Raw genomic sequence first — 19,688 nt, 5'->3', positions numbered from 1 at the left:
AATATGGAACACATAATAAAACAAATTCCAAATTGGGCTTCCAGATGCCCGTATTCGGGTGGAGACGTACATTATTCAAAATTGGATGGCTCTAGGTATCATTGTTTTATCACAGTGCGAGAAACATACGTACATTTATGCAGATTCTTCATTATTTAATTTCTTTAAATATAATGCAGGTCTGTAATATTTGGTGGCAACAATTTAAATAGTGATTTGCCGTTTATAGTGAATCGAAGCAGAATGCCAAAACGAAATTAATACCCCTTCTTCGCAAATTGCCCCTTTGGGCTAAAAAGATAGAAAGAAATGTAAAGAAATTGCAAATTATAGTACTTTTGTGCTTTTGTTACCCCCCCCCCCAAAAAAAAAGAAAATTTCAAATTATGGCTTAAACCTTTATCACCAAATATGAAATCAGAAAACATTTTAAAGTACAAGAGTTGGAAATAAAAACACTTAATTTTTATTGCATTTTTTCTAAAACAATGTAACTTTATATATTACCATCATTCCAGTGATATTATAATAAACCTGCTACATTTAATAACCTATCCCACGGGAGAAAAGGCATTCTGAAATTCTTAAATCACTGAAACAAGTTTCTGCAGCCAAATTGGCTTAAAAATTATCAAAAGTCACCAAACCAACCAGCAAACTATAGGAGAATTTGTGTTTCAAAATGAGAACGATTTTTGGTGTAACTAAGAAGACAATTAAGCCTAAAATAAATATTGCCACAAGAATTTACCAAAAAAAAAAAAAAAAGTTATATGCAGAAAATAAAAACTCAGTCAATTTTTAAAATAAAAATTTATTTTATACATCTCAAAGTTTTATGTACAATACGTTTTCCATAACATTTTATATCATTTTACAACTCATTATTGTTAGATTGTGTTAAATTTTATACAATGTCAAACTGAGTTAAGGAAGCATCAAGAACTTATTACATCAGAAAATATTTTAAGTGTGAACAATACAAGAGAATGTGAAGGGAAACATATAATCAAATATGATTTTTAAGGGTTCTTTCTTTTTCTCTAATGTATTAGAAATAAATTTAGCATTTCTAATTACTATATAATAAAAAAATACGAATTATTGCTGGCTTTTACGTTCCTTACTAATAAACTTAATTTTTATGTGGAAATACTTTATATATTCACAGCATTATTATTTAATAACACACATCTTCATATTCTTAGGGGAATAAAATAACATTTTGTTTATTACAGTAATAAACCTGCTTAAAATAATATTAGATTATTTAACTCAAAAATCAATTGGTTGTGTTCAGTTTGTTTTTAAATCTTCTCATACTGTTTCCCTGTTGTAAAAATAAACACATTTTTATTACCAAAACAAATGAACTGAGTATATTTTAAATTTATGAAATGTATGTAAATATTTGTGTTTATTTTTTAATGCATTTTGTTTTTCATATATGCTTACAGTGTTATGGATAAGCAGGACTGTACTGCAAAATCCAGCACATGAAAACTTTCATTTCAAGTATTGAGAATATTTTCTTTAAATATAAGCTAATCAGTTTTTACAAATTCAGCAGCTAGAATTATCTTAGCCAGACTGATATTGTAGTGCACAAAGTGTTTACATAAATAACCTAACAAAATAAATAAACTAAACAATATAAATAACTACCTGCAATCTGAAAATTTCAGAGTGTAGCCAAACATCTCAAACATAATTTTACCACTAAATTGTTTTAAAGTTATATTTAGTGAAAGTTTTTGATGGAGATGCAGTTTCAGACAGAATGTGCAGGAAATGGTTCAAAAATTATGTAGCAGGTGATTTTGACCTTAATGATAAGCCACATTCAGGACAGCCATCTTTGATCAATGACACTATTGCCAAGCGCATGACAGAATAAGATCCTTTTTTGACAGCACTGGAGACTGTAATAAAGATTAATCCAGATCAACAAACCATTTAGAACCATATTTAGAAACCAGAACTGGTCTGTAATAATTCTAGATGGACACTTTGTGAGTTAAGTGAGAAACATTTGCATCATCAAGGCATCATATACACATCTTTGCTTATTCAGAACAATAACAACCCTTTCATGGACCAGATGATAATTGGCAATGAAAAGGGAATTAGCTATGAAAACAATGTTAAGAGCATACTATGAACCTAGGCAACCTTCTCCTCCACCTCTTAACCAAGCTTGAGCCCAAATAAGAGACTGCTGAGTATATGGCGGGATGATCCAAGGACCAATACATTTTCAACTTCTGAAACCTAATACAGTCAAAAGTCGTTAATCCGGACTCGTCCGGATTATCGATTTTTCCGGATTATAGATCATCAGTTTAAATCTGGTAAGATGGCATGCAGAAATTATAAAATTAAAAATATGAAACCGTAATTTATGAAATAAAGAACAATTATGATCTAAAGGGTATCAAAATTTACAAAAAAAAAAAAGCTTAATATTTATTTGTTTACTTAATTAAACATTTCTTTCAATGTTATTTTTAAGTTGCTACGTTTTATGTGATAATACTTTCTCTTTAATTCTATAAACAGACATAATTTCTTCTTCAGTTACAAAGTTCCGCTGTTCAAGTCCTATAATTGCTGTGTCGAGAATACCAACTAATTTGCCAATCGAAATTTTTTCGCTTCAATAACCTCTGTCACTTTCTTCGCTATCGGAAGAGAATTATAATGACGAGGAATTTGATTTAAATCATATCAAAGTACATTGAGATGAAATACTACATTTAATAAGGAATTATAAGCCAAATAAAATAAAAACATCTGCCCTGAAGATAAGGATAGTGCTGACAGATCAACTTCCAATTCATTGCGCAGCGTTAAAGATAAACAAAGTTTAGATAAACAAACGTTAAAGTTTAGATAAACAAAGGATATGCCTTTATCCATTTTTTGTAGCAATGCCACTTTTTGTTTAATGAACTTCGAAACATACTTTCGCTTTGTAGATCATTTACATATTAATAAATATATATCAGAAATTCTATTTGACATAATCGAAAGTTCAAGCTTACTTTTATAAAATTGCTCTAACAGTCTGCAAAAAATAATAAGCCGGATCCAATTCAAAGATTAAGGAACAACGCAATCTGCAACATTAACTGAAATAGATAATTAAATAATTTTAGCTTAGCTTATACTGTCCGTTATACATTAAACGCACACTCGTAAACGTATTTTGTGCATGCGCACAAGCATATTCTCAGCCGTAAAGGCCTTACGTGCATGCGCAGAAAGTTTGTAGCTTTGAGGTCCAGATTATAGATCATTCTGGATTATGGGTGTCCGAATTAACGACTTTTGACTGTAGAAAAAGATCAATTTGAAGAGACACTGTCAGACGATTTAAACAAATCAGTCAGAGAAAAGAGGCTTGTACTTCATAATGCCAGGTCACATGCTGATTTGGTGACTTGTCAGAAAATCGCAGGGAAATGGTTTGAAAATTCTGCTGCATCCACCATACTCCCCAGATCGAGCACCCTCCGATTATCATTTTTTTCTCTTCTTTCAAAAATTTTAAGGGGGGGGGGGTCAAAACTGAAGCAGATATCAACCAAGCTTTGAGTTCTTTACCTCTACGAACAAGACCTTTTTCAAAAATGGCATTTATGAATTACCATCACACTGGCAAGTGAAGTCATAAGCAATGAAGGAAATTATACAGTACAATAAATGTTATTGAAAAAGAAAAATGTATTACTTCTTTTCACTTTGCAAATGGACAAAAATTTCTGATAGACCTTTTTTATTTAACAGATTAATAATATACCATTTAACTGACATAATTAATTTTAAGATTTAACAGACAGAAAATACTATGCTTGAATATTTGAAGAAAAAGATTCAATAAATATTTCATAATTGAATGCCACTGAAATATTTCAATAAAATTTTGTCAAAAAAATCAATTAAAATGTTTTAAAAAATTCAAAAATTTTGAAAACATTTGTTTCATACACACTTCATCCCCCCAAAAAAATTTCCAAAATAAAAAATCAGTTGAAATGTTTCAAAAATTGAAATATTTCAATAAATCATGGTGACCATTTGAATAAGATTCATTAAACCTTTCATTAGCTAATACCTTATAAACATTTTCAGTGCTGCCCATATTCAAGTACTTTTTATAAAGATGTTTTCACATTTATATAAAATTTTAAAAAAACCATCAGCATCAAAATTTGGAGTAACTTTTAAATAGAAAAAGAAAAGAGAATTCAACCATAGCATAATCTGACATATACCAAGATTTTTCACATTTCTTACTTTTCACTGCCATTTGAAATACAATGCTTTTGAGTTTTTCATCAATAGTAGAGAAATATTAAAACAAATAATGTGGGTCACTTTGAAAGCAAAGTGTAAAGCCATCTTCTGTGTATTTCAGTGTTTTAAAACATAATTGATATTATGAAATAACACAGTTGTTTCATCTTGAACAATTAACTACTCAGAAAGAAATTATTTTAGGCTGTGTTCTAGCGAGAAGTCTGAAAGTTTTGGCTGTTCTGAAGACATTCGACATACCTAAAGTGTTGCATGCGTGTATTGCTGTTTTCTCGCCGTTGTCTTGCGCGTGCATTCTGAAACCATACCTAGAATAAAAAAGAAAGATATAATATTTGACAGAAGCAAAAATATGGAAAAAATAGTTTTTAAAAGTATTTTTATGCTGATGAGAAATGCACTCTTTTAATACTGCATTTCCATATTTTTCCCACTAATATTATTGACCAAAAATCATGAGAGGGAAATTATGCGAATAATTTAGTTTCCAAAGGACTTGGTTACAGTAAGGACAAATCAAATGAAAAGTAATCTTGGATAAAGTACCAGTAACTATCACAATATTATTTCTTTTAAAGGAACTTAGATTCCAATAATACATAATAATAATATGAAATAAGGTAGCTTCGTTTCTACTTCTATGTAACATGAATATCACCCATTCTTACTGTTGTCTTTGCTACTGCTTATGCCTCAAATCCTTCATAAATAATTAAAGAAGGCGAAGAAGCGGCTGACTCAGCAAAATTATCCACTCCTGTTTGCTTTGCTGTGAGGGGGGTTAGATCTTGCATTAGATTAGCATGAGGTACAACAATTAGAAGAGAAATATTTGGTGTGATCTTTGTCAGTAGTTTGCAAAGATTTGTCTTTATTAGGAAGCTGTAAAGTACATGGACAAATTTGTTCTAATATTTAGAAGAGCTTGTTCTCAGAATGCGTTGAAGCAGGGGAAAATTATTAACAAATATCAGAACGTGCTGCCAAAAAGATAGGGTGGAATATGCAAGGAAATACAGTATTAAATATAAATGAAAGATCTTATGTATTATGGATTAGCAATAATATGCTTTGCTATTTCTGATCTTTATTTACAACAGAACTATTTATTGCCAATTAAAAACAGATACCGATTGAAGCAAGGCCTGCACCTGTGCATTTCTGCATGTGTATGAGGTACCAGCTTCCCAACAAGGTAGTGCTTAGTGATTTTGACTACAATATCAAGAGACCTGGGTTCAAAAAGTGAATAAGTCATGGATGTTGTAAGGTGTCTTTATGGTATGGGGCACTTGAAAGATATGGTGAGCTGAAAGTCCTCTCATGTGGTTTGGTGGGAGAGGAAGAGGGATGAGAGACCTTTAAACTGCACTTGGGATATTAACTGTTCAAAACTGTACTGTCACCTATATGATGCCTAAGGCTCTTGTCATTTACAGACACTATCTTGTACTCTTTGACACAAATATGCGGGTTTATCCTGATTAGGTCCGACATGCGAGATTAGTCTAATAAGAGCAATGCATTAGATATCACTGGGCTTGCTAACTGTTGAGCTTCGGCCCCATTTCAAGGAAGAATACACCGGGGGGAGGAGGGAACTGAGTCTTTCGTAATTACCAACCTTGACAGCCCAAATCCTCCCAATCATGCTTGAGAGGATTTTGGCTTGCAACGGTAACACCTCTTGGTTTTAATAAGAACACATTTCATATAACTTTTTTCCTTATTATAAGTTCAAATAATAACAGCTTACTATAATAAGCTTTAGTAAAAGGCTTTAATAATATATAAGTGAAGTGTTATGACAGAAAAGTTATTTGAAAGAGAATATTATAATAATATTTCACATTTTTGTCATAAAGTGTAGCTGCTGAAACAAAAAATGCCCTCTTCTATTTATTCATTACAGCAATGATTTCAAATTGGCAGCCCATGAATACAATTTAATTAGCTGATAATTCGTAACATCCTAAATGATGGAAAAGATGTACTTCACAGGTGGAATGAGCACTTTAGTAATTTGTTGAATGACCATATGCAGGATGGGTAATTGGGTTGGTTCAATTACTTCTGCAAATACCGAGAGTATCCTGCCACCATCTTTGGCAAAAGTTAGAGAAGTAATTAAAAAGCTCAAAAATAACAAGGCCCCAGGCCCTGACTCGATTACTTCAGAACTCATTAAAAGTGCTGCAGGTCTAAACATTGACGAAATACATCACCTCACTGAAACAGTTTGGAACCAAGAAGTTTTACCTGAAGATTGGAAACTGAGCATCATCTGCCCTATACACAAAAAAGGGGACGTTTTGAAATGTACTAACTACAGGAGAATCAATCTCCTTTGTTTTTTTTTACAAACTATTTTCCAGTATACTCTTTAGTAGACTAGTAATTTGTACAGAAAACATTATAGGTGATTATCAATGTGGTTTACCCAAAGGAAGATCTACAACAGAACAAATCTTTAACATGAGGCAAGTTTTGAAAAAAACTAATGAATATGGTATAACAACACACCACCTTTTTGTTGATTTTAGGACTGCCTACAGTAAACAGAAAATATTTAATTGATGCTATAAGAGAATTTGCAATACCTTTGAGCCTATTGTTATAAATTTGGTCGCCATTACTCTTACTGGGCCAAAACTTAGGGTTAAATTTCAGAATAATTTCTCAGAGCCTATTGTTGTTTCAAATGGGCTCAGACAGGGTGATGCACTGGCCTGCTTGCTTTTTAACTTTGCCCTCCAAAAATTCATAAAAGACTCCAACATTAATACTCATGGAACTATCTTTAGCAAGTTTGTTCAGATTTTTGCCTTTGCTGACGATATCGACATAGTCTCACGCACTCCCGAGTCACTTAGAGAGGCTTTTACATCTCTAGAGGCTGCAGCAAACAAAATGCATCTAGCTATCAACCAAAATAAAACTAAATACATGCTATGTGGTAATAACAGAAGCCCCTATTTTGAAATTGAGAATTACAAATTTGAAACTGTTTACAAATTTAAATATGTAGGATCAGAAGTTAATATTCTCAATGATTTAATGCCTGAAATCCGTAGTACAGTTGCAGATGCTAATCGATGCTTTTCGGTCTCAAAAAGTACTCAAAGTCTAACTTCATTAGCAGAAAAACAAAGATTCTAATATACAAAAGCTTAATTAGACTCATTCTTTACTCTGCTGAGACCTGGCCAATGACAGAAAAAGCTAAAAGTATCATTTCTGTCTTTGAAAGAAAAATTTTAAGAAGTATTTTTGTTGGCATAAAATGTAACAATATCTGGAGAAGAACTAACTCTGAACTCCATAAATCTTTTAAAGAACTAGATATAGTAAAATATATAAGGATTCAGAGAATTAAATGGGCAGAACACCTGTGCAGAATGGATGAAAATTATGTAACTCAAAAGATCTTCTTATCCAGACCATGCGGCACCCAAAAAAGAGGATACCTAAACTTAGGTGGCTCGACTGTTTGGAAACAGACTTAAGAATTTTAAAAATAGCTAACTGGATGTCCAAGGCCAAGGATAGAAGAGCATGGAGATGAGTGAACATTTTAATATGCATATGCGTATTAATTATGGTGATGCAGCGGTGACATCGCCCGGCACATCCATCATTTGAGCATAAGGTGGTGATATACAGTCAAAAGTCTTTAATCTGGACGTCCATAATCCGGAATGATCTATAATCCGGACCTCAAAGCTACAAACTTTCTGTGCATGCGTAAATGCATAATGTGTTTACGCATGCACATATGTGTTTATGCATGCACATGATATGTTTATGCATGCGCATGATACGTTTAATGTATAATGGACGGTATAAGCTAAGCTAAAATTATCTAATTATCTATTTTAGTTAATGTTGCAGATTGCATTGTTCCTTAATCTTCTAACTGGATCTGGTTTATTATTTTTTGCAGACTGTTAGAGCAATTTTATAAAAGTAAGCTTATAAACTTTCGATTATGTCAAAAAGAATTTCCGATTCTGGAGCTGCCAAAGGATCTACAAAGCGAAAGCATGTTTCAATGTCCATCAAACACAAAGTGGAATTTCTGCGAAAAATGGATAAAGGCATATCCTTTGTTTCTCTAACCATTCCGAAATATGTTTATCAATTTCACACTGCTCTGCATGGGAGGGGGAACGTTGCGGTGCGCAATGAACTGGAAGTTGATCTGTCGGCACTATCCTTATCTTCAGAGCAGGTGTTTTTATTTTATTCGGTTTATAATTCCTTACTAAATGTAGTATTTCATCTTGATGTACTCCATCTTTGATATGATTTAAATCAAATTCCTCGTCATTATAAATATCACAAATATAAATCAAATAGTTTTCTGGTTGCAATTTTCTAATTTCGACTATGTTTAATGTATGCCTTACGCATGCACGAATTGAAAGAAATGTTTAATAAAGTAAATAAATAAATATTAAGCTTTTTTTTCTTTGTAAATTTTGATACCCTTTAGATCATAATTGCTCTTTATTTCATAAATTACAGTTTCATAATTTTAATTTTATAATTTCCGCAAGCCATCTTACTAGATTTACACTGATGATCTATAATCCGGAATCGCCGAAGTTCCAACGAGTCCGGATTAAAGACTTTTGACTGTATTATGCTGTGTGATGGTTAATATGATTTACTGTATGCTCTTTTTCGTTCGTTACTTGTTTAAATAAAGTGTGAAGTTCAAAATCAACGGGTTCCTTACTCTGAATATGAACCTCTAAACAACAATTAATATAATATATATTCTAAGTCATGCTTTTGAGACACTAAAAACGCAAGTTAAATTTCAACAATCAGTTCAGTAGAAAAGGAGATATAGAACTGTCTCATTTTTTTGTGCAAGATGTCTTGGGTCAGTCTATAAATTTGTGCGCACTCTTTGGTAAATTTTTAAATAACATAAAAAAACACAATTTAACATTTTAATCAATTATATATTTTCCTCCATTATCTACAATGTCTGGTCATCTTACAGGCAGTTTTTTTATGCCATTGCTGTAGAAAGATTCTGGTTTTGATGAAAAAAAACTTGAAAGTTCATTGTGTACATCCTGTTTAGAACTTAATTTTTTTTCCCAGTAAAAAATTTTGTAAGGCACAAAATAAGTGAAAATCACTTGAGGCAATATCTGAGGAGTAAACAGGATGTGGCAAAAGCTCCCAATTAAATTCACTCATTTTTTGCAGCATTGTTCGAGCTGTATATGGTCTAGCGTTATCATGATGAAACAACACTTTCTTGATAGTCACCAATCGTGGGCGTTTTTTTTTTATCAATTCGAGTTTAGACAGCAAAGTTGTTCATTATAAACTTCTGAATTAATCGCTTGATTTGGGTCTAACAGTTCAAAACGTCCTGAACAAGGTTCATCATCAATGCTGCTTATTCCAACTTTAAATTTTTTAAACCATTTCTGGGCAGTCCTTACACTAATAGTGTGTTCACCGTGTACACAATTAATTTTTATTGCTGCAAACCTGTCAGATTCACCACACGAAAATAAAAAATGTAGCACAGTACATTTGTACTGATTAACTATATTCAATTTCTATGGGTATTAAAATGCGTTTGATATTTACGAAAGTTGGTGATGAACTGTTATATAGTTGGTGATGATATGTTAGTCCAATGATGACAAGTTTCAACAGGTTCAAAATTGTATTGTTTTAGTAAATGCATCATATTGAAATCCACGCATACTCTTAATGCGCACGAACTTATGGAATGACCCAATACTTACCCTAACAGTATTTATTTTCTGCTGCATATATTTTCTCAAAATTGTTCCAGTTCGAGCAAGAAATATTATGGTATGCCTAATGAGAAAGAGAAATGAGAAATAAACATACTTTAATGACACGTTCAGACAAACCAGTTGTTTGAGCGAGCTGTTCCAAATCCTTGTTACTAGGATTTCCACACATGGAAAAATAGGACTGCATTACATGTAACTGCCGGGAGTCAAAAGTCGTTCTCTTTCGAGGCGGGTACGAGGGGCCCATGGACATGCCCGAGTTAGAAGAAGAATGGGATGCCTCCAGTGCAAGTTTCATTGCTGAAAGAAAAGTAAAATAACCACTTTTAACAAATACTTGACTGATCAGTTTTTAAAATACCCTCCCTCTATTACTTCTCCCCATTGATTTACAACTTACTTATACCATTTAATTCATTAATAAGTACAGTACAAAGTCCATAATCTGGACGTCCATTATCCAGAATGATCTATAATCCGGACCTCAAAGCCACAAACTTTATGCATGCACGTAAATAATACGCATGCACGCGTTGAAAGAAATGTTTAATGAGATAAACAAATAAATATTAAGCATTTTTTTTGTAAAATTTGATACCCTATAGATCATAATTGCTTTTTATTTCATAAATTGTTTCATATTTTTAATAGTATAATTTCTGCATGCCATCTTACCAGATTTAAATTGATGATCTATAATCCAGAAAAAACCCTAATCCGTAATTGCCGAAGTCCCGACAAGTCCGGACTACGGACTTTGTACTGTATATCTTTCGCTAGCTGCATTTCCATGACGTTATAATGTGAAATCAATACTTTAGAAGTTTGTAGCTAACTCATATTTTGTTATGTGCTATGTCCACTGCAACACCCATATGCTGTTTTTTTTTCCCTTAATTTTATAAAATGTTCCACATGTAGGACAAAATAATTGTTCACAAATATACAAAAAATCTTTGATAGTATAGCTAAATGCTATTCTTAAACATGAAAATAAATGTAAACAATTAAAAAATTATGTTTTTAAATGAAATGTTAAATGCTACTAAAATGTTATTTTTAGATACAAAAATAAGTATCAATAATTAAGAATGCATAAATGAAAATGATTCCATTCATAAATTTAATAATTCATCAAACTCAAATTTTTCCCAATTTTATAAAACCAAAGCAAGAGTACTCCTTAAAGGGGTCATTTTTATGAGTCATTCAGCCATATGAATTATGAAATATGAAAATATAAATAATTAAGAATATATAATGAAAATGATTCTATTATTTTAATAACACATCAAATTTTTAATTCCATTAAATTTTAATTGTTTTCCATTTTATAAAACCAAAGCAGGAGTGGCCCTTAAAAGGGTTATTTATTATGAATTATTCAGCCATATACATTACAAAATAAGAAAATATAAATAATTCATAAACATGAATGAAAATTATTTAATTCATTAATTTAAAACCCCATTAAATTTAATATCTTTAACTTTCAATACCTTCAAAATTCAAAAATAGCTTCATAAAATAAAAAATTCAATAGCTTTCATATTTAAACATGCGATAAAATCTCAGGAAAAAGAAATTATTAATATATATATATAGTATAGAATTTAAAACCTAACAAAAGCCATTTAAATATTTGAAAGCATCCTATCATTTTCCTGAAACATGTTGCAAAATATGAAATACATAAGAAAAAGCAAGTGACGAACTAAATACATTACTACTGGAAGAATGGGAAAATTAAAGAGTGCCAAAAATTTTTGTTAACCTCCTCTGTTTAAAACTTCAAACAGAACTTCTCAAGCGAAATGTGTTTATACATTTGAATAATAATTTTAATTGGCTTAGAAAATTCATGCCTTTCTAGTTTTGAAAGAGAAACAGCATTCCACTTGCAATATTCTACACATAATATATTAAATATTAACTTGCAATGATTAAAAGTTATTTAACACCAATACTAAGTTACAAATAACAAAGTACAATAAAGTAATAAAATTCTTACAACTAATAATTATACCTACAAATAATAATTCTATGAATCTAATAAACCATTACTTATAAATCATAATCAGCTAATGCTTCAAAATATATAACTACTCAAAAATACTGCAGTAAAGTTAAAATATAATAAGTTAATAAAGATAATTGTTAAGTAACTAGTTAGAAGTTGTAAATAATGCCAATTACGAGGGCCATCCAGGAAGTAGATTACGTTTCCGTCTGTGTCCGCTAGGGGCGGGGCTAGCGCGGCCATCTTGGGGTCAGAGCGTTGTGCAGCTCAGTCTGCATCTAGCCGTGCTAGTGAGAGGTTCGTGCTGTGCTCCGTTCAGATACTGTGACGGTTTGAAATGTCTGCGTTAATTGAAAATCCCGCGAGCTGCGCTCAGTAATAAGGTTTCTGACTGCAAAAAACTGTAAACCGATAGAAATTTATCGGCAGCTTCGTGAAGTGTATGGGGACAACATTATCACTGAAGGTGGAGTGCGTCAGTGGGTCATAAGATTTCAAAATGGCCGAACCAATGTTCACGACGAAGATCGAAGTGGGAGACCCAGCATAGCGACCGCCGAACTTCTCGAAAAAGTCGATGCTAAAGTCCGTGAAAATCGAAATTTCAAAATAACGGAACTTTCTTTGAGTTTTCCACAAATTTCGCGAAGTTTGTTGCACGAAATCATCAGCAAAAAGCTTGGTTACCACAAGTTTTGTGCAAGATGGATTCCAAAAATCTTGACAGAGGACCACAAAAATCAGCGAATGGCTGCAGCGTTGAACTTTTTGGACGCTTACCATAAGGATGGTGACTCTTTACTCGATCGCATCGTTACTGGTGACGAAACATGGGTGAAACATGTGAACTGTGAAACGAAATTGCAATCAATGCAGTGGGGGCACACAAGTTTTCCCCAAAAACCCAAGAAATGCATGCAAACAATGTCGGCAAGGAAGATGATGGCGACTGTTTTTTGGGACAGAAAAGGTGTAATTTTGGTGGACTTCCTGGAAAGAGGCACTACAATAAACTCTCAAAGGTATTGCCAAACTCTCCAAAAACTCAGAAGAGCAATTCAAAACAAGCGCAGAGGAATGTTGAGCTCTAAGATCTTGTTGATTCACGACAACGCCCGGCCCCACACGGCAAATGTCACTCGTAAAGTTCTTGAATCTTTTAAGTGGGAGTTGTTTCCTCATCCGCCGTACAGTCCCGACCTGGCACCGAGCGACTTCCACCTATTCCCAGCAATGAAGAAGTGGCTGGCTATGCAGCGTTTTGATGACGACGCACAGCTGCAAGAAGAGGTAACGAAGTGGTTGAAGGCGCAGGCGGCCGAATTTTTCGACGAAGGAATTTCCAAGCTCGTACATCGCTACGATAAATGCCTTAATTTGTATGGTGACTATGTAGAAAAGTAGTATTTGAGTGTGGCTTTCATCTGTATATAATAAAATTTGTTTCCTATACTTTGTTTATTTTTTTATTCCAAAACGTAATCTACTTTCTGGATAGCCCTCGTAATTAAAATATGTCTTAGGTCATGGCTAACTAAAGTCTTAATATAAATTATAAATAATGATCAAGTATTATTAACAGTATATACAAATGCTTGGCTTCAAAATATAAATCACTATTAAGTATTAAAATGCAGAAAAATTATAATATCAATAGAACAAAATTAAATTTTATTACATTTGGAAGAAAGACTGCTAATACTGAAAAAACATTTTTGTAATAAATATATTAGACACAATATGATTTCTTTTATTAGAAATGAACATGTAGTATCAACAAACACATAGATGTTAAATCATGACGTTTTACAAAAGGAAACACAGAAACAATATTAAAAAAATTCAAAAGAATAATAAATAAAATCTTTAAATTTTATTAAACAAGTCAAATTAAACTCAGTGATATAGAATCAGAAATTCCAAGCTCCATCTAAATTCGGTATCAGCAAATCCAGTTTTCCAGCTTTTGTAAATTCAAACCAAACAGCCCAGTGAGTAATATTAATATTTGAACTTCAGGAATTTTACTCCTAAAAAAAGGTCATCTAAGCCTGCAAAATTTTAAACACAATTTGAAAACTTTATCACCTTGTTGCACGAAAAATGATTAATAACACTATTTGCAGTAATAATACCAAAAAACTACACATTACATAAGAAAAAGCATAAAATATTTTTAGTACCTGCATATTATCCCATTCCATTTCTTACGTATATATAGACATGTATGAATTAATTATATATTAATTATAAATGAAGACCAATTCTTCTTAGGTCTAAAAATCCATTTAAAACTTTAAATTGAAATTTTAGGTTTAATTTCCTTTCATTAACTATACAGCAAGAGAGAGAAAGCAGTAGCCTAGTATGCTCCAAAATTAATTAAATAATCAATATATAATAATTAAATCAAAGTTGGTGGCAAAAAGTCTAGAAGACCATACATCAAACCTGAAACAAAAACAAAACAATTCAAAAAATTTACATAATAAAATTAATACAATAAAATAAATAGTTGAAAATTCTTTGGTCTTTTTCAAGGAACAGCCAAATAATTTTGAACAAAGCTGTTTCTGAATTTTATCTGCATGATTATAAATGTCCAGAAATACAGTACAAAGTCCGTAATCCAGACATCCATTATCCCGAATGATCTATAATCCAGACCTCAAAGCCACAAACTTACGCATGCGCGTTTGATATGTGCGTAAAGCCAGTAAAGCGTTTATCCATGCGTGCTTCTGATAGTGAAAAAAGTTACATTGAGAGAAATGTTTAATAAAGTAAAAAAATAAATATTAAGCTTTTTTTTGTAAAATTTGATACCCTTTAGATCATAATTGCTCTTTATTTCATAAATTACAGTTTCATATTTTTAATTGTGTAATTTCTACATGCCATCTTACCAGATTTAAATTGATGATCTATAATCTGGAAAAAACCCTAATCCAGAATCGTCGAAGTCCCGACGAGTCCGGATTACGGACTTTGTACTGTAATTCAAAAGTGCCAAACAGAAAAGAAATTAAAATAATGGAAGACCATTAAACAAGTTTTATAATATAAATAAAGAATGCAATAATGAACAGTATATTTTTTTTTAAATTGTCTTTTTAGCAAATAATCAAAATAAAATCTGCTGCAATATGACCTAAGACAAAAATACTATATAAAATTTAAAAAATTGATATTAGAAGAGAGATAAGCAATATGTCAAATCTCCTGCTATAGACAAATAACTCCGAGTCCACAGCAAATGGAATTGTCGACAATTCTTCATTCCATTTTGTCCACGTGGATTGGACAATCTTATAATTTCTTATCCTGATGAGGATAAAATAAAAATCATATATTAATAACTTAGAGATTCATTAAAATGTTCAATAGTAAAATACATTATTTAGCATATTATTTAAATCAGTGTTTCTCAAACTTTTTTTGCAGTGACCACTTTTATAAGTTAGAAGAATGTCCTGCGCACAACATTACTTTTGTTCCCTTCGAAAGCAATTTGTTTTAGCATATGTTACTCCTTATATTTTTAAAGCACAATTAATTAATTTTAATATTAGTATTAAGTAATTAAGTTAAGGGATAAAGTTATATTTGTTTTTAATAATTCAAGGCTATCAGAGTTTAGATAACCTTTATTTTATTTACTAAAAGTTAAATAAATGTTGGCATTCACAACATGATTTGGCTGAACCTGCCGATTTTTGCATAGATGTTCTATGTTTGGATATATGCTGGTAAGAAGCACCACAGTCACATGGCTTTTAAGTCCTTCTTTTGTTGCTAAGACTAGAGTGGGAATTCTGTACCTATAACTGGTAATAAATTTCATGGAATGTCAGTCTTGGAAGAAAACGTAATGGACAATGGTCATGTGTAAATTTCAACAGTGTGAGATTTTCAGCTTAGCATGGTATATACAGTTAAACTGAATTTTATTTTTTGCAATTTTATTTAATTTCTTTTTTTTTTTTTTTTTTTTTTTTTAATGACGAGGATCACAAGGATAGGTTTCAAGGATTACTAATGGTCCGCGGACTACAGATTGAGAAACACTGATCTAAATAATTTACCACAACTGTATCATTCTGTTTTATGATTTGACATTCAGTGTAACTTACACATTGAGATACTCTAGCAGCATCACACATAGTATTGGACTGGATTATTTAATTTAAGTAAAGTATATGGAGCTCCAACCTAAATTCAAAAGAGCAGTAAATTTAATTAAACTGTTTAAAAAAAATATGATTTCTGCAACATTTGACCACAGAAAATGCAGATAAAACTCTGAAAATTTTACGATGGGGGATAAAATACAAATGAAAAAACAATTACACCCAACTCTTTTTTTACACAATTTTGAAATAACATTGAAACAACATTGTAACATTTTAAAAAATTATATTGTTTCGTATAACACCAATACGAAACACTACAATTTTTTACATGAATTTTTTATTCTAGCATTAATCCCTGCCCCCATTTTTAAAAAATTTTTCAAATTTATTGAGTTTAAACTTCTCCCGTCATTCCCCCCCAGTTGAATCAATGTAAATTAAATCACTGATCAAACAGCAATATGGATCAATCAACAGCAAGTGAAAGCAATTCAGTTCTTTTTATTCCTAATTTCAATTTAAATTTTTATATGTACTTATAGACTAAATTTTCACTGTACACTAATTTAAATTTTTTTTTTTTTTGTACTAAAAATTAATTGTCTTTGTTTTATAAATATGCAATTTGGATTTCATTATTACCTGTTTTGCATGGTTTGTAGGGAATATATTTAGAGTTTTTCCATCTTACATGATTTCTTAAAGTTGTCAAACATATCCCCAAATTTACTGTATTTACATGTATTTTTTTACACGATCTTTTTTTTGGGGGGGGAGGGGGGCACTTTTTTTTTTTTTTTTTAAAGAATGTATCTATTGTGTAAAAGAAGAGTTGGGTGTATTTGCTAGATATTAAAATTTGAACTCTTTTATGTCACAGACAATCATTTGTGACAATAACTGCAATTTACCTACCCTACAATAACTCTTGAAAGAAATTAAAATGGAGTTGATACAAAAGCACTATCTTGCCAAGATTTTTCTATGATTTTAAAGTAGAGCTAAATCAAGTAGAATGCCATCATTGTCTACAATTAGCTCATCAAAATGAAGCTCCATCTGGTGCCACTGTAGTCAGATGACTTACAGGATTTTGTAGAGGTCGAAATTCTCTCGTGGATGAAAAACAAACAGGAAGTCATTTGTCAGTTACAGTCAAAGAAAATGTGTTGCCATAAGAAAAATATTAATCACTGATAATCGCTGTACTTATCAAATGATACAGAAGGAATTTAACACTGGAACCGCAGCTCTACATAAAATTATTCGAGAAGAACTGCATGAAAAAACTAGTTTATCATTGGCACCTCTATAAATTAACAGAACACCAAAAACTGGAGCCAGTCAAAATCAATAAGAAAACCCTAAAATTACTTAACTAATGATGGTGGACACTGCATTATTTCTAAAATTATAACTGGTGACAGAGTCGTAGCTAGGGTTTTCAGCGCCCAGGGACAACTGAAGATTTCACGCCCCTTACTGCTTGCCAAGGATGGAAAGCATTTAATTCTAAAATGTCGTAACATCAGTTTGGGGCCCTCTGGATTCTGCGTCTGGGGACAGATGCCCCCTTTGCCCCCCTCTAGCAAAGCCCCTGACTGGTGATGAACATACAAACCGTATTCTGACGTTCCAACATATCAAGAAAGTAAAGCATGGATCTTTGAAGATGACACCTAACCAACAATGTGAATAGACAATAAGCCACATAAAAAGTAATGTATGCAACTTCCTTCAGAAGTATAGAATGAGTTAAAGCCATCAAGTTAAACAGAAGACAATTACAACTAACTGGTACTCTTCTAAATGTCTTTCAGATATTCTTCAAAAATGAATATTACTTATACTTCACCATGATGATGCATCTTCTCATCCAGCAAGACTGACAGTTGAATTTAGAGACAAAAGCACATCAAAGTGATGGGACATCAGCTTAATCTCCTGATCTCTCTATATGTGACTTTTCACTATTTTTTAATCTAAAACAAAGTTTACATGATTGTTTTCATTCCAAAGATGAGATTGATAAAATTATAAAAGCATGCATTTCACTGGTTCCAAGCAGTGGATAGTTTGAAGCATTTATTCTTTGGAAAATTTGCTACGAAAATGCACTGATGATGGAGAAGATACTTTGAACATACCTAAAATTTGGTAAGTATAATTACTAAAATTTTGTTGACATTCACAAAATTTTCACTTTCCTCAATGCAGTCAGAAAAAGTGATTCCCTAAATTTTAAAATGCACATAGAGTTCCTTACCCTCTTACTAACTGATTTGTCCTGGATTTTGAGTACTTGAGCTCTGACAGAGGAATTGAAGAGCTGTAACCCATTCAGGACTCTGATCATATGACTCTCCCTTCATGGCCTTTATGTTATGAGCCTTTCCGAGTCTAGATACTTGTGATCTCAGTGTGATTTTAAATTGAAACATTTTATTTAAGTACAAATAAACTGGAGTTAAAGTAACAACAATAAAAACAATTTACACCTGTTAAATTTATGCTGAACAAAAATTTGTTATACCAACGGAAGATTGATTACAATAATTCAGAGGCTGACAAATATTACAATCCTCCCCCAATGGTTATGAAATTTGCAGAGCAGGAGGAGTGACAGCACACTTATTCTATTTAAAAGAATACTACTTGAACAAAACAGTATCTTGGAATTTATCTAAATTAGAGCACAGACACTAAAGTCAAAAAGTATTCTTATGATTTCAGACATTAAAATTCAAAAACAAAGAGAAAAGCAAAACAAAATTCTGGAGGAGAGGAATAAAGAATATTAAATTTAAAAGGAAAATACACTGTAATGAAAATGAAAGAGAAAAAGAAAAAAGAGAGTGAAAAAAATGTTTATGATACTATATATGTAATGATCATTAAGACATTAAACACATTCTTGCAAACTGCTAAGCTAACTATTAACCAGTAAGATTATCTTATAGATATAACATTTGAAAGAAAAAAAAAAAAGTTTCTACTTCGTTTCCAAGATTCGACCACTGCGAATACTACAATGTAAATCAGTTACTAGTGTTTGCAGACTTTACAAACTTCTTGCAACTAATTAAAAATACAGTTAATTACTGCGGCATTAATTTTAATACGAAACGTAGTATCTGCGACACTCATTATAATCCAATTAGATAATGCTTTCATAGTTAATGTAAGAAGACAAACTACACTTTAGAAGGAACCCAAAACAAGATTATTCACTTGTCGAAAAATGCTTGAAACGGAATAATGCGCTACTTTCCTTCCAATTATTCTTTTCCACCGGTTCACACGAAATGACAGATTCAAATTACTTTTTTGTTTACTGTTTATTTTATGCCTGCTATACGGTTACAGTTAAACGTACAATTTTTCAACAAATTCAAATAGTGGTGAAAAATGTAAACATCA

General features: G+C 31.6%; 1 long non-coding RNA gene across 1 annotated transcript; it reads right to left on the bottom strand.

Annotated features, from left to right (window-relative positions):
- Positions 1–794: 794 nt before the first annotated feature.
- LOC146998966 (uncharacterized) lies at positions 795–19,592 on the bottom strand. The gene is made up of 2 exons (XR_015039854.1): positions 10,210–19,592; positions 795–4,628 (listed from the first exon to the last, which is right to left on the bottom strand). It is a non-coding gene; the product is annotated as an uncharacterized LOC146998966 (long non-coding RNA).
- Between the last annotated feature and the right edge of the window lie 96 nt (positions 19,593–19,688).

Source organism: Stegodyphus dumicola, chromosome 2, assembly GCF_044657685.1.
Source record: "Stegodyphus dumicola isolate Sdum_Otavi_A_Nest chromosome 2, ASM4465768v1".
In the NCBI taxonomy this organism is placed as follows: domain Eukaryota; kingdom Metazoa; phylum Arthropoda; class Arachnida; order Araneae; family Eresidae; genus Stegodyphus; species Stegodyphus dumicola.
The sequence above is the reverse complement of the archived record's forward strand: the minus strand, read 5'-3'. Positions and strand labels throughout refer to the sequence as shown.